General features: G+C 33.2%; 1 long non-coding RNA gene across 1 annotated transcript; it reads left to right on the forward strand.

The window, feature by feature from the left end:
- The first annotated feature begins 1347 nt into the window (after positions 1–1347).
- LOC128214716 (uncharacterized) lies at positions 1348–2839 on the forward strand. Its single transcript, XR_008257966.1, has 3 exons — positions 1348–1609; positions 1951–2352; positions 2583–2839. It is a non-coding gene; the product is annotated as an uncharacterized LOC128214716 (long non-coding RNA).
- Positions 2840–13291: the final 10452 nt, after the last annotated feature.

Raw genomic sequence — 13291 nt, forward strand, 5'->3', positions numbered from 1 at the left:
TCTGTACTGAAATCAATTGCTTATACTTCAGGTTTCCTCAGAAAAGAAGTATCGTCAAACCAATCGCTTCATGTCATTAAACTTTCTGATCTAGAATGGTTCATTTGAGTCTGATTTCAAATCCCCATACAGATATTCATTAACCAGACATTCGCTATTCATTTGTATTTGCTTAATAAAATCTAAGGCACTTACAATGACATTTGAATTTAGCCTCCAGGTTGAAGATGTGATGCTGATTGAAAAAGATGGCAATAAATATTATATATAATAGGGATAAGATAGTTGTCATGCGTTATCTATTAGTTGCTGTAAGAAAAAGATTAAACCTCTCTACAGAAAGGCAATACATTTTATCTAAGGCAAGTTATTCTGTCTTGTCATCACTGTTGCTGACACTGTCCTCAGAAATATTGCCAACCTCTCAAATCAATGGTCCATTACAACAGATATCATAAATTGCATTCACGTCTTAATTATCTGTATCTATTGTTCGGCTTCATCCAATCGTTGAACTTCCTTTCATTGATTCACACTCGTCAATGTTGAAAGAAAGTGTTAATGTTATTTCACGGCTAGAAAGGGTAATAAACTGAATCAAGGAAACAAATTAATCCCCATAGCTTTTGAGTCACGAAAATAGCGTAACAACACGCAACAACAGACCTGGGCAATAAAGTATTTTCTTTAAATGTTGACAACGTTACAATACGATATATAATATTGAAAGTGATGTAATATTCGAAATGTTGGAAGGATATTTTGATCTTCTTATAGGTTTGGCCAAGTCAGTACATGCATGGATATATGAAGTAATAAAAATGGAAATAAGAAAGAGGCAACAAATTAAATGTAAACGTATATAGATGTGCTTTCTTATAATAAAATTTATGTATGGGATAATCGTGTATGGATAGAGTAGTGTCAGCGCTGCAAAATATTTTGTTAAATTCTTGACACTCAGATGATATGTAAACACATAGCATATCAGTATGATTCATTTAAAGTTAATCCAAAATATATTCAAAAACTTAATGAACTTTATTGAATAATATTTTTAACACAGTATTATTGCAAATTTTCATCAGCTTAAGAATAAATGGCTTATTACAAATTACAATAGATCGTAAAAAGCACAATGGAGTTATTGACATAGCAAAATATAAAATGGAATATGTTCTGCATATGTTAAAATGCAACATATACTCTTTTTTCTAATGTGAAAAAAATGCTGAAGAAAACAATATACAATTGACCTTACGACAGCGGCTTCTAAGCCACGCCCCCTGATATCAAGGGAGCGAACTCTGTCTATGTCCGTCAAACAAACGAGGAAGTAAAGGCGTCTCGCGTCGTTTCGCTTTCCGATATTCCTGACAAATTATCATAAATGTGACATTACAATGCGAAAAAAATAGAAGTCAAAGGAATTTGTAACTGGTTGCTACATCGGAAGACTCGATATATCTTTAGAAAATGACGATATCTAACATTTACGGGGTGAAATCTATCCAAGTCAGAGAAAATCGGATAGCCGCCATGTTGTCAACATTGACATCGATAAAAAGGAAAAGCGTGTGTGTGACGCATACTGTAAATGCAAACAAGGGTAAGTTTAACTTTTAATAACACCGGTCCTTCTTACAGTATTGTTGAAACAAAGATTAAATCATCGCACAATATGAGTAAATCATAATGGCCCGAATGGGGAACCCGGAAGTGACATTAAATAACAGTTACATGCCAGCTATACAGTATAACCTTGTATTCTATAGTATGAGCAGAAATGGTTTATTGGGGTTATGCATAAAAAGTTACAGTTCTAAGAGATTGAACACTCCCCCTTATGAATAATAATGTAATAGTTGACAAGTGACAATCGTGGGTGATACCAATCTGTAACTTTTGCATTGCTCAAACATTCACATGCTTTGATTTTTGTTCTTACAGAAATTGTGGAACATGTTCACACACTCTGGCTGTAAAAGTAGACCTGGGAGGAAAAGTGCACCCGGTGTGGGGCTCGAACTCACAACCACAAGAACACTAGCCCGGCGCTCTAACCAACTAAGCTGACCGGGCAGCTGGTTCTAACCCACACACACTACCCTCCCCCCATTTACCGGTTAAGGCTGGTGGAGGGTCTCCTGCTATTTACCGTTGACACCATTAAAGTATTCTGATTGATGGAGATAAGGAAGTCCCCTTATTATTGTCTTCAACAAGCCTACCGCCACAGGGGACCTAGCATAAGACCGGAAACCGCCCCCCCCACACACACATGATATTTACCAGTCCAGGCAATGTCAAACGCAAGAGAAAACCAGTGATGACAAGTTTTACAAATAATCGGTAGGACCTATTTTAAAGCTTTTTATAACATTTAGTTTTACTTTGCTGTACAAAAGTAATGGACTATTTGTCCAGAGAAAAACAACAACCACAAAACATTAGCTATTATCTGTACATGTAGAAAGCAAACATCAAAGGCAGTAGCATTTACAGCTAGTATTAAAATATTTAGCAATACATGTAACTGATTTATTTTAATATTGGCATCTTTTTAAATTTATTTATTTCAGGAAAGTATGGTCTTTTGAAGAGAGTTCTTGAAGTTGTTCAGCATGTTGTTTTGATGGATTCTTGGAAGGATGTACCTCTATGATGTTAGCTTCAGTTCTGGAGTATAACACCAGTTGTTGCATATTTAATATCAGATTTATTAAATACATTGTTGTTTTGCAAACATTACTTAAACTTTGATATTTCTTTGGTGTTTATGTATGATATTGTAGGTGAATATCTCTTTATTGCAATGGCAAATATATTTTAAAATATATAGCATTAGCAGAAGTTATTTTTCACTGTTAAAGCTGCACTTTCACAGATTGATCACTTTGACAACTTACACAGGATTCGATTGCATTTATCATATTTTGGCTCGGAGAAGTTTGCTTTGTGATTTATATATTAGGTCTTAATTTAAAGAATGCCAAAATAAGCCGATTCTGAGACAAAAAGTGTCAAACTAGAATTCTGTGAGAGTGCAACTTTAAGAATACTGTTAATCGAGTGTGCATGTGATCCGGACTGTGAACATTGGATGAACTATCATTAAATATTGTAGATTTACGTAAATGGCCCAAAATATAAGAATAACAATGAAAATATGTACATGTTTGACTTGTTCTTTATTCATAATAAGTCTTGACAGCACATGTTTGGCAGAATCAAGTTCTAATGAACATAATAATTGATTTAAATGTACAGTGAAATAAATTGTTTTATACAGAAAATAAAACCTTAACGATTCAGACCGATCTGTTCTCGTTTTTTGGTGGCTCAAATATTTATCTGAGTTTTGGAGGAGGCCTAGCTGGTGTGAGCTGGTCAAATACAGTAGCTGCTTGAGGGACAGGGTTTTCTTGATTGGATTTTCCGTCGACAAAGTGCTGATATGAAAATAAGAAATCTATGAAATGTGTCGGAATGACAGCTACAAAAGCCATTGTTTACATAGGAACCATACGAGTAGATGAGATTCGGAAGCATGCGATGGTTCGGACAAAAATTTAGTTGTACGATATTTCCTGATTTACTTTGAAAGCAAAGCAGTTTATAAAAACTACATAACGGTATCAACAAAAATACCTCTTTCTTGAATGAAATCAATCGTGTCCATGTTGAACCTGATATTAAATGGCCATTAATGCCGATTTGACAACACAAGCCAAAGCATAAATGTACGATGTTTATAGTTTAAAAATAGTAACACTTATTTAGGTCATGCACGGACAATTTCAGTATTAAATAAATTTTGAGCGGATTGAAATAAGTAGTTTTGTTCAAAAAATACTTTTGTACAGACTTATAGATGTTTCGCCTTTGAACGATCTTTCAAAATTTCCAAGTTCAGCTGTTGATGAGGTCTTCCACAGAGTCTGATACAGCACTTTCATTTTTCTAAATAACTCGCTGGTTTCGAATACGGAACGAATTGGAAGCCATCTTTAGTCGGCCTAGCTACCTTGTATCCGAATTACAAGTGCCATGACAACACCTTTTTACCATAATACTTAAAAAGGCGAGGAATTGCCAGCGCATGTATATGACGGACTCTGGTCAGTTTGACGGACAAAATGGCGGATAGCAACACGGCTTATCAGCCCTGTATTCTGATTGGCTGATAGGACCTGTCAATCAAATCCTGTCGTAAGGTCAATTATTAATTATAACTTTCTTGAACAAGTTCAGAGGGTGTTCTCACACAGCAATTCTTTTATGGGAAAAGATGAAACGAGTAAAAAAGGCACGGCGATTATAGGCAATATTTTCTCCAAACAATCCTTCTTTTGGAGGCAAAGCAGTCCACTTGAAAATAATAATTAAATCATTAACAATGAAATAAATTATTTTAACGATATTGATATCACATTGTTTATCTATGACAAGTAACATAAACGCAAGTACCGATTTTCCTAGCGTTGATTGATAAGCAAGGAATTAAAAGAATGCCGTTTTTCCTGCCATATAAGTTCGCGATGCCCAAGGGCATTATGCTGCCAATCTTCTATTGACTTAATTGCATCTGTTTTGAGGGAAATGTTGAAAAAATATCTTTGCGTCGTAGTGGGTTCTTTGCAGAGCAAAACAGTAAATTAACGACTCGAAATACTATAAAAGTCTAACCCTTTTGCATATGTTTGTTTCTTTGTATGGTGTGATTAGAAAACATAGTTTTTGAAAGTTTGTTTGTCAAATAATTGTATGCGTTTAAAATTAAATATTAACATACCTTGAAAAATTTAATAAATTGCATTTTCATCTTTGACATTTCCAAGGATTCATTTTAACGTTTAATATCAATTAAAATCACATAGCTTGCATGGACATAAAACTTACCTAAATTGTTGACATTTAAATAATTTACAAGCGTTTAACAGCAAATATTTCGAAAACAGTATGGCAGGAACACATAATTAACTTAAATTTCGATGGCTTCTTCGAAAAATACCAGCTTCCCTAATGACCCAAATTGGGGAAGACGAGATCTAGCGATAATTTTACTAAATGAATTAAATTGACCATAATGATATCCAACTGATGTTTAAGACAGATTCATCTTGCAAACACGCGACCAGAACAAAGCTTAACAGGACGTCAAATCTGTAAAATGACACCCAACTCGCCATAAAATGATTAAGACGAACACTCGGAGTACTTCAGATCTGCGTTACAATTTTCTCATTCGACGAGAACCTATGACTCAGGATTCTATTATGGAGCTAATGTTCAGTAAACATGTTCTGGTTTTTCAAGGATAATAGGCAAATGATACAATACAAAAAGCATCAAAGCGTATTTGATTTTACCACAGGCAAACTCGTCTAAAATTAATGTTGCAGAGAGGCGATATCCGCAACACTTTATTTATAATGTTGCCACAACTAAGAAGTTTGTTGCCATAACTTAGAAGCTTTTTGCCATAACAAAGTAACCATTGACCTCAAGATTAAGGTAGGTGAATGGAAAAAATATACATTTTAGTAAAGGAAGTCGTTTTACCTGGACCTCAACATTTGCAAAAGCACTTGGAATAATATTTTCCAATAATAGAGATTCTTTTTTGCCAACAATATTATATCAAAATAACAGGAATTTAACAAATGTCTTAAACAATGGCAACTTAGAAAATTAACCCTTTTTGGAAAAGTTAATTTAGTCAAAACATTCGCCCTACCTAAGCTATTTTTTCCTTTTACTGTGTTACCAAATCCTCCTGGTCAACTGATAAACGAGATAACAAAATATATTTTTGCTTTTATATGGGATAATAAACCTGACAAAAGTAAAAGAGAACAGCTATACCTCTCCCGTGAAAATGGGGGATTAGGTATCCCGAATTTAAAAATATTTATACAAGCTATTAAATCAAGCTGGATTAAAAGATTAATTGATGATAGTAATTATGGGAAATGGAAAATATTTTTTAATAAAATACTTTATAAAAAGGGTGGAAATATCATATTTGATTGTAATCTGTATGAAAACGATATCAAATTTTTATGTGGTCAAAACATTTTTTTTCAAAACATCCTTACATCTTGGAACATGTTTAAAAAGAAACAAGCCAACACACACATAAGAAAAGTCATAATTTGGAACAACTCTGAATTAAAATGTAATAATGAAACAATATATTATACAGAATGGCACGACAAGGGGATGCTCAATCTCGAACATATCTTCGCATTTAGATTTAAGAAGTTTTATTCATTTGATAACATGCAACTTCTTTACGAAATCCCCAATATTGACTATTTAAAGTATCTACAATTTTACAATAATATACCGCAACATTTGAAAAATGAACTAAAAATATCAGATATTACTGTTTTGGATGAAAAAAATTCGATGTTGGAAAAAATTAAGACCCAAAAAAAGATCACACAGTTTCTGTATAATAAACATATTCAAAATAACACTATTGAAATAAAACATAAACATATATGGGAAAAGTCTTTAAACGAAACACTTAATTGGAAGGAAGTATATTCACTGCCATATATAGCAACAATCGACATGTATACGAGCCTTTCAGTTTAAGATAATTAACAGAAATTATATCAACAAATAAATATCTTTTGAAATGCAAATTATCCAATTCGAGTTTATGCAACTTGTGTTCCAGCTTTGAGGAAACAATAAACCACATGTTCTGGGAGTGTTATATCATACAAGACCTGTGGAATGAATTGAAACGCTTTCTCCACTCAAAAAATATTAGAATCTAACTAAATTTAAAAAAATGTTTTATTAGGAATAAAAGTTGAAATAAACTATAGCTGCATTAACTTCATAGTTATACTTCTAAAATACTACATTTTCTGTTCAAAAAACAGAGAAACAATTCCTTACTTCCGAAATTTTGAAAAATACTTATATATTCGAATCAATATCGAACGTGAAATAGCTATTATGAAAGATAAGCTAAATGTCCATTTGCAAAAATGGGCTTTTCTTTTATAATCATCTTATATAATACATTTTAGAAAGCCAGTTTGTCTCTTTTCTTTTTATTTAAATCCTTTTATGGGCATTTTCTTCTTTTTTTATTTTTTATTTTTTAGCCCAATCCTCCCCCCTTTTTGCGATATCAGAAAATCGCAAAATAACAGGTTTCTTCATATGAAAAATACATTGTTTTCGATCTCATTTCTATGAGTTAATTAAAATATATGCTTATCTACAAATGGTAATCATTGCAATGACCATTATCTGCTAACCAGTTTGGCCTTCAAAATAAAAGAGCATCGGTGGTAATAATTATATTTAGCAGCCAAGCCTCTACACTCTTCATGTAAACACAATCGGATTTTAGGATTGTCACAGCCATAATTCATTCAATCTCCTTATGCGTTGTGCATTAGGTTGGATCATTGAAAATGAGTAATACAAATACAATTCGGCACGACAAACGCATGAACCCTTGTAATATGTAATGAAATAAAGCACCATCCTATTATTATCTAAGTCTACAACTTATACAAATTATTGAAAGCATAACCATCAGTATTAGTTTTACCACTGAGCCAAGTTACCATCCGAAGGACAACTTTTTCAAGTGTAATTAACTGTTTATTTCATCGCTCATGAAAATACTAATTTAAAATACCAAAGTTCTTAAAGACGCAAAATATGCTCGTTTTGTCCTTATGTTCTGGCAAATACTATAATAACAGATACAAGTATCAAAGCGCGTTATCGAAGTATTACTTACTCATAACGGCAAATGGAAAACAACTCTGAATTGGGTCGTTTAATGGTATATAGATGAAAGATAAGTAGAAAACATTGCGTTTAGTATAATTTAAAAGTTATTCTATAAACAAATACTCGGACGGCGCCTCTGAGACTCCGAGTATTAGTAAAAAAAAGCCAACATGGCAGATTAAGGTATACAAATGCCAAATAAAAATCAATAATTCATAGTGGCAAACAGAAAGATTAACTGTTTTGGGGGGCTAAAACGTAGAGATTCGCTGAAAGTCAAGAAGTGTCAATTTATAAATACGAGGGATTCACTGCATCAAAATCCAGTTGTCGCGCCCCGAAACTGGTCGGCCTTCATTTGACTGCGGCTTATCCCTTTCTTCTCTTCTCTCGGTTGCGCAACTGTCATTCATCGTTGTTAAAGAACCAAACTTTTGGGCTATATTGTTCCTTTTGGCTGTATACCGCATTCAAGGTTGAGTGTTATATCAAAAGGAAACAACGCTAAGGCCTAAATTATTATTTTTTATTTGTTTGGCCTTTAACGACCCTAAATTTTACAGGTGGGTCGGTAGGTAGGAAAAATATTTTATTTTTTTGGAAATGAGATCTATCAGGTAAATTAAAAGAAAAGATTTGGGACAAAAAGTTGACATATTTCATAAACAATTATATTGTAAACCTATCTATTGAACACCATGAACTCTGGGGTTTTTTTTGCTTGCAAATTTTTATGACAAATTGATCATTTCTGTAGAAATGTCTGATACTATCATACAAATTATAGCCAAACGAACAAAAATGGTTGTACAGAATTAACATTTATTTAAGTATCTATAAAAGAGTTTTTCATAGAATAAACATTATGATGCACATTGTAAATATAAAAGATACTTAAAGTACAAGGACATATAAAATATTTAGTTATATATATTAATATTATTTAAATGGCTGTCATAGGTCAGAATGTTATAATGTTTTGAAGTGATCATATTAGTAATACAATGCCTATATGGAAACTTTGGAGACACGCTCTGCAGTCAAACATTCAACAAACACCGTGTTAAGAGAAACCGAATTTGGGCCCAACATACACTAAACAAGGGACACACGACGTAATAAAACAATAAAGAAGACTTGTGATAATTTACTTACATATTATATTCTTTTTAAATTGAATACTTGTAGACATTGTGTTATTTCGTATATTCGAAAAATAGAAATAACATGCATGACAAGCAGATACGTGTTCTCGTATATAATCCCTAAATGGATTGCTTTCTTGGTCATTGGTAAATATCTTCTGGAAGCACGTTCACAATGAGTCTTAGGTTCAAGGCAAATGAACTTTAAATACCACTCCAAAACACAAATATATAGTGCTTTTTGCTTGAGGTTTCTTCGTCAAGATATTATTTCCATGAAATAAAACAATTGAAACAAGAGGGGCAATCCGAGCAGCTAACACATGAAAGAATTTCCTGTTTAATTGCACAAGGTTAAGGCTTAACATACACTAGACAAGATAATCAAAACGTCAAAATCAGCGCGTACAGATTAAACATGCTTTTAAATACATTTATTTCCGACACATAATTCGGAGTGCAGACCGTGCGCATGTAATATAATTGCTCTATAGACCTGGACTAAAGATAATTATTATGTTTTGATGCGGAATAAATATTGCATGGCTGGTTTTAGCTCCTATGTTTTTTGGCTCGTGGTACTTATTGGCACTAGGTGCTGTTTTCACACTTTGTAATTTTGCTTCGCTCGATCCTGCTATATGCTACGATCAATTTTGTAACTAACTACTGCAATATGTAACGCATTAAACAATTGCAATAGTCATTCAATACAGTGTCAGCCCCCTATCCGTACGTCTTTCCACAAGTCGATCTCTAATACTTGTCAGAATCAGACCACTACAAGAGCGCCAGTGATAATTAACTCACAAAATCCATTTGTACCTGTTCATACACGGGCAATAGTACATGCAAAACGAATGAAATTCATTAGAAGCAGCACCAGTCACCATGGAGACAGTGAAATCCAATTACATGAGGTTGCCTTCCATTGGTAAATGATGTAAATACGGTTTGGCAAATCTGATTCAACTGGAACTTTATGTCAAAGCAATTACTATTTAAACAGGGTAAATGATGAAGGCGTCTACATTGGAAGTAGTTAAACCTAACATTGACATGGCACAGAGACATGCTGAAGTCTTAAAACCTATACTAATGTTAAATGTGATACAATTAAAGAAACGATCAGAGTCAATGTGTCTTCATGTACTTGTAAATAAACAATATTGGGAAATGTTTTCTACATTTTCAAACAAATGCTACTATTCCATAAAACCCTCTAAATAAAGCCAACTATGCTCAAATTTATTTCATTGATATACGTTGAGTTAACAATGTCTGTCTTAAAATCTTTCAACTTAAATAACAAACGTCAAATAATATTTAAATTGATACCTTCAGTAAATTATAAAACAGCTTCTTTACATTTCTCGTAATGAAATCGATTTCGGAGAGATAATGTCAGTTTATTCTTCACGGAACCTGATCATTTTGGCGTAGCATATACATCGCACATAATCAATACAGTAAGCATAATTTATTTTCAATTCAGATCTATCAAGTTGGCGGATTTTAGGCTTTTTATAGGTTATAATATGTTGCCTAATACAATATGCAAAATATGAAATTACTCGAATATTCAGATTATGAAGAAAGTTCAGTCATATTGGCCATTAATGTTGTCGTCTGGGAATTAACATGTACACATGCGAGAGTCAGATGAAAATGTCTTAATCAGTCGTTTATTTGTACCTGACGTAAACTTACTTTGTAAGAAAATACAATTTTACATTAGACGGCATTAGATACATCACCAATGGGAATTGCTTAGAACTCCTAAATGCATGCCTTTGAACGAACATGCCTATCAAATCAAACGTTAAACATTCCAAACATCATAATTTCAAAATACAGTTTCAAAAAGTTATAGTAATTAAACTAACTGGATAACATCCATGAAAGAATTTTCGATAAACGAACATTTACTATATAGAAGTTAATCGATACGGATTGATAGCACGTATTTTGTATGTTTTGTGCCTAGTTCCAATATCCATGTCAGAGAAAGTAATTTCCAATGAGGACGGTACTAACTTCCGGTTGTATCATGCAGCGCTTTCAAGAGTTGTACTTGTGAAATGACATTTATTCAATGGATGGATCACGGGGTCATGTAGCAAAACACAGTTAGACTCTAAATAAATGGAGGCCAGAGTATAGCAAAGAAATGAGGTTCAATTATTTCAATGATGAAGAAATACTATTATGATGAAAGTTGATTGAAAACAAAACGTGTCTAAGCATACAAAACAATGTATGAATATATATATAGAACAGCATCCCAACAAACCAAATTGGTGTTCACTCACAAAAGATCTTCTTTGTAGTTTAGGTTTATATGATTCCTGGTTTTATCAAGAAATTGGAAATGTTAAGATATTTCTGTGTCTTGTTAAACAAAGGTTGAAAGATAATTGTATTCAAGATTGGCAAAGTAGATTAGACATGTCCAGTAGGGCTTGATTTTACAAAAATGTGTGGATTTAGATTTCAACCATATTTTACCATACTAAATATTACTAAATTTTGAATGTCGGTGTCCAAACTGCGGCTATCGTCACATAGATTAAGCATTGAAACGGGTCGATGGAATAGACCGCATTCGAAGCCACTAAATGATCGTAAATGCACTGTTTGTTCTTTATTAGAACATGAATACTACTTTCCTCTAGAGTGCACATTGTTTTTGAACTAAGAATGAGATTTATACCTAGGTATTATAGACAATATCCTAGTATGTATAAATTAATTGCGTTGATCAATACAGAAATTGAAACTATCTTTAAAAAATCTACTTAGGGCATTAAGGTGACCGTATATTTTTTACGGCATTAAGGAGACAATTTGTATATTTTTTGTTTTATACTTTATTTTGCTTTTTTGTTGATAATTTAGTATTGAGATGATCATTTATTATGAGTACAAAATTTAGGTTTCTTAAATTAATTAACAAAAAATATACGTAATTTGCGGTCTCCTTAATAATTTGTAAGTATGTTGCAGGTTTTAAGGGGACAGGTATATATGTAGAAGGGTTTATGGAGACCAGTGTATATATAATATTATTTTTGAGGCATTAAGGGGACCATCCATATTTTATGGCATTAGGGGGACAAATTATATATATTTAACTTTTGACAGTATAGGCTCCCGTAACCTTAAGAGACAACTTGGTGATAGTATTTTTTATAATTGTGTATAATAAATCCACAAACAATGACCAGTCGAAATGGGAGGACTGCAAATTTCATAGGATATTCATCGGAAATCTTTTACAGACCATCTCATTCATTAAATGCAAGTCAGATTCAGTCACTTGATCTCTGTACCGTTTGATAAACAAAATATATAATGACCAGGGCGGATCCAGGAATTCTCGTTAGAATGGGGCGTTACTTAGGGGCGTTTGCAGGAGGATTGAGGGTTACTCAATCAAGTAATTTTTAACAATTTGTAGTCGGAAATGATGCATTATGTGTATATTTTATTATTTTCTTCTCATATATTGACACAAAAAGTAAACTTGGATGATTTTAGAGGGAGCGCACGCCAACTGCACCCCTTCTCAATCCGCTAGTGAATGGTGACTTAATATTTGATATATTATGGTTAAATAGAACTTTCAGTTGAATTATATAGAAACTGTAAATGCTAAATACAAGTTCTGTGCTTGTAAAAACAATAAAAGTTTCGTCTGCACACGAATGTGTCTGTTAACGCTTGAACAGTTATATAGCTCATGATTAAAGAACATTGTTCATTGGGTTCATTGTGACCCATGGAAGTTTTTTTTATTAAATTCCAACTTCCCCTTAAATTTTACTTGCCTAAAAGTTTAACCTTAGTCAATCAGGGGCCATAACTTGTATTAAGGACATGGAGTTATGTAACCTCATTGGCTTATGGTCCTGAACAATTGTGTGAAGTATTAAGTCAATTTAATGAAGGTATAGAACGCCTTAACCAATAGGCTACGGAGACGGTTTTAATGCATGTACTCAATTGCAGATTCAGGGGGCGGGTTGGGGGTGGGGGAATCGGTCCCAGCGCGCGCGCCGTCCCCACCCTTTGAATCGTCCGTTTATAATATGTTCAGTCAATATCGGGAAAAATACAATATTAAGATAAAATGCACTATTTCGGACTATAAATTGGGGAAGTCTAACCCCCACCCCGGTCCAACATTTCAAGCCATTCAATTTCTGTTCTGAGGGAGGGACGGATGTGGAAAGATTAAGCCCATGAGTTTCACGTACCCCTTCTTAAGTCAATTCCAGAATCTGCCAATGATATCTGTAATCAGATTTGTTGTTTCATAATGTTATTGTTCCTTTAAACAGTTTAAACCTTTTATGTCATCAACATAAACA

The sequence above is a fragment of the Mya arenaria genome, chromosome 13 (genome assembly GCF_026914265.1).
Source record: "Mya arenaria isolate MELC-2E11 chromosome 13, ASM2691426v1".
In the NCBI taxonomy this organism is placed as follows: domain Eukaryota; kingdom Metazoa; phylum Mollusca; class Bivalvia; order Myida; family Myidae; genus Mya; species Mya arenaria.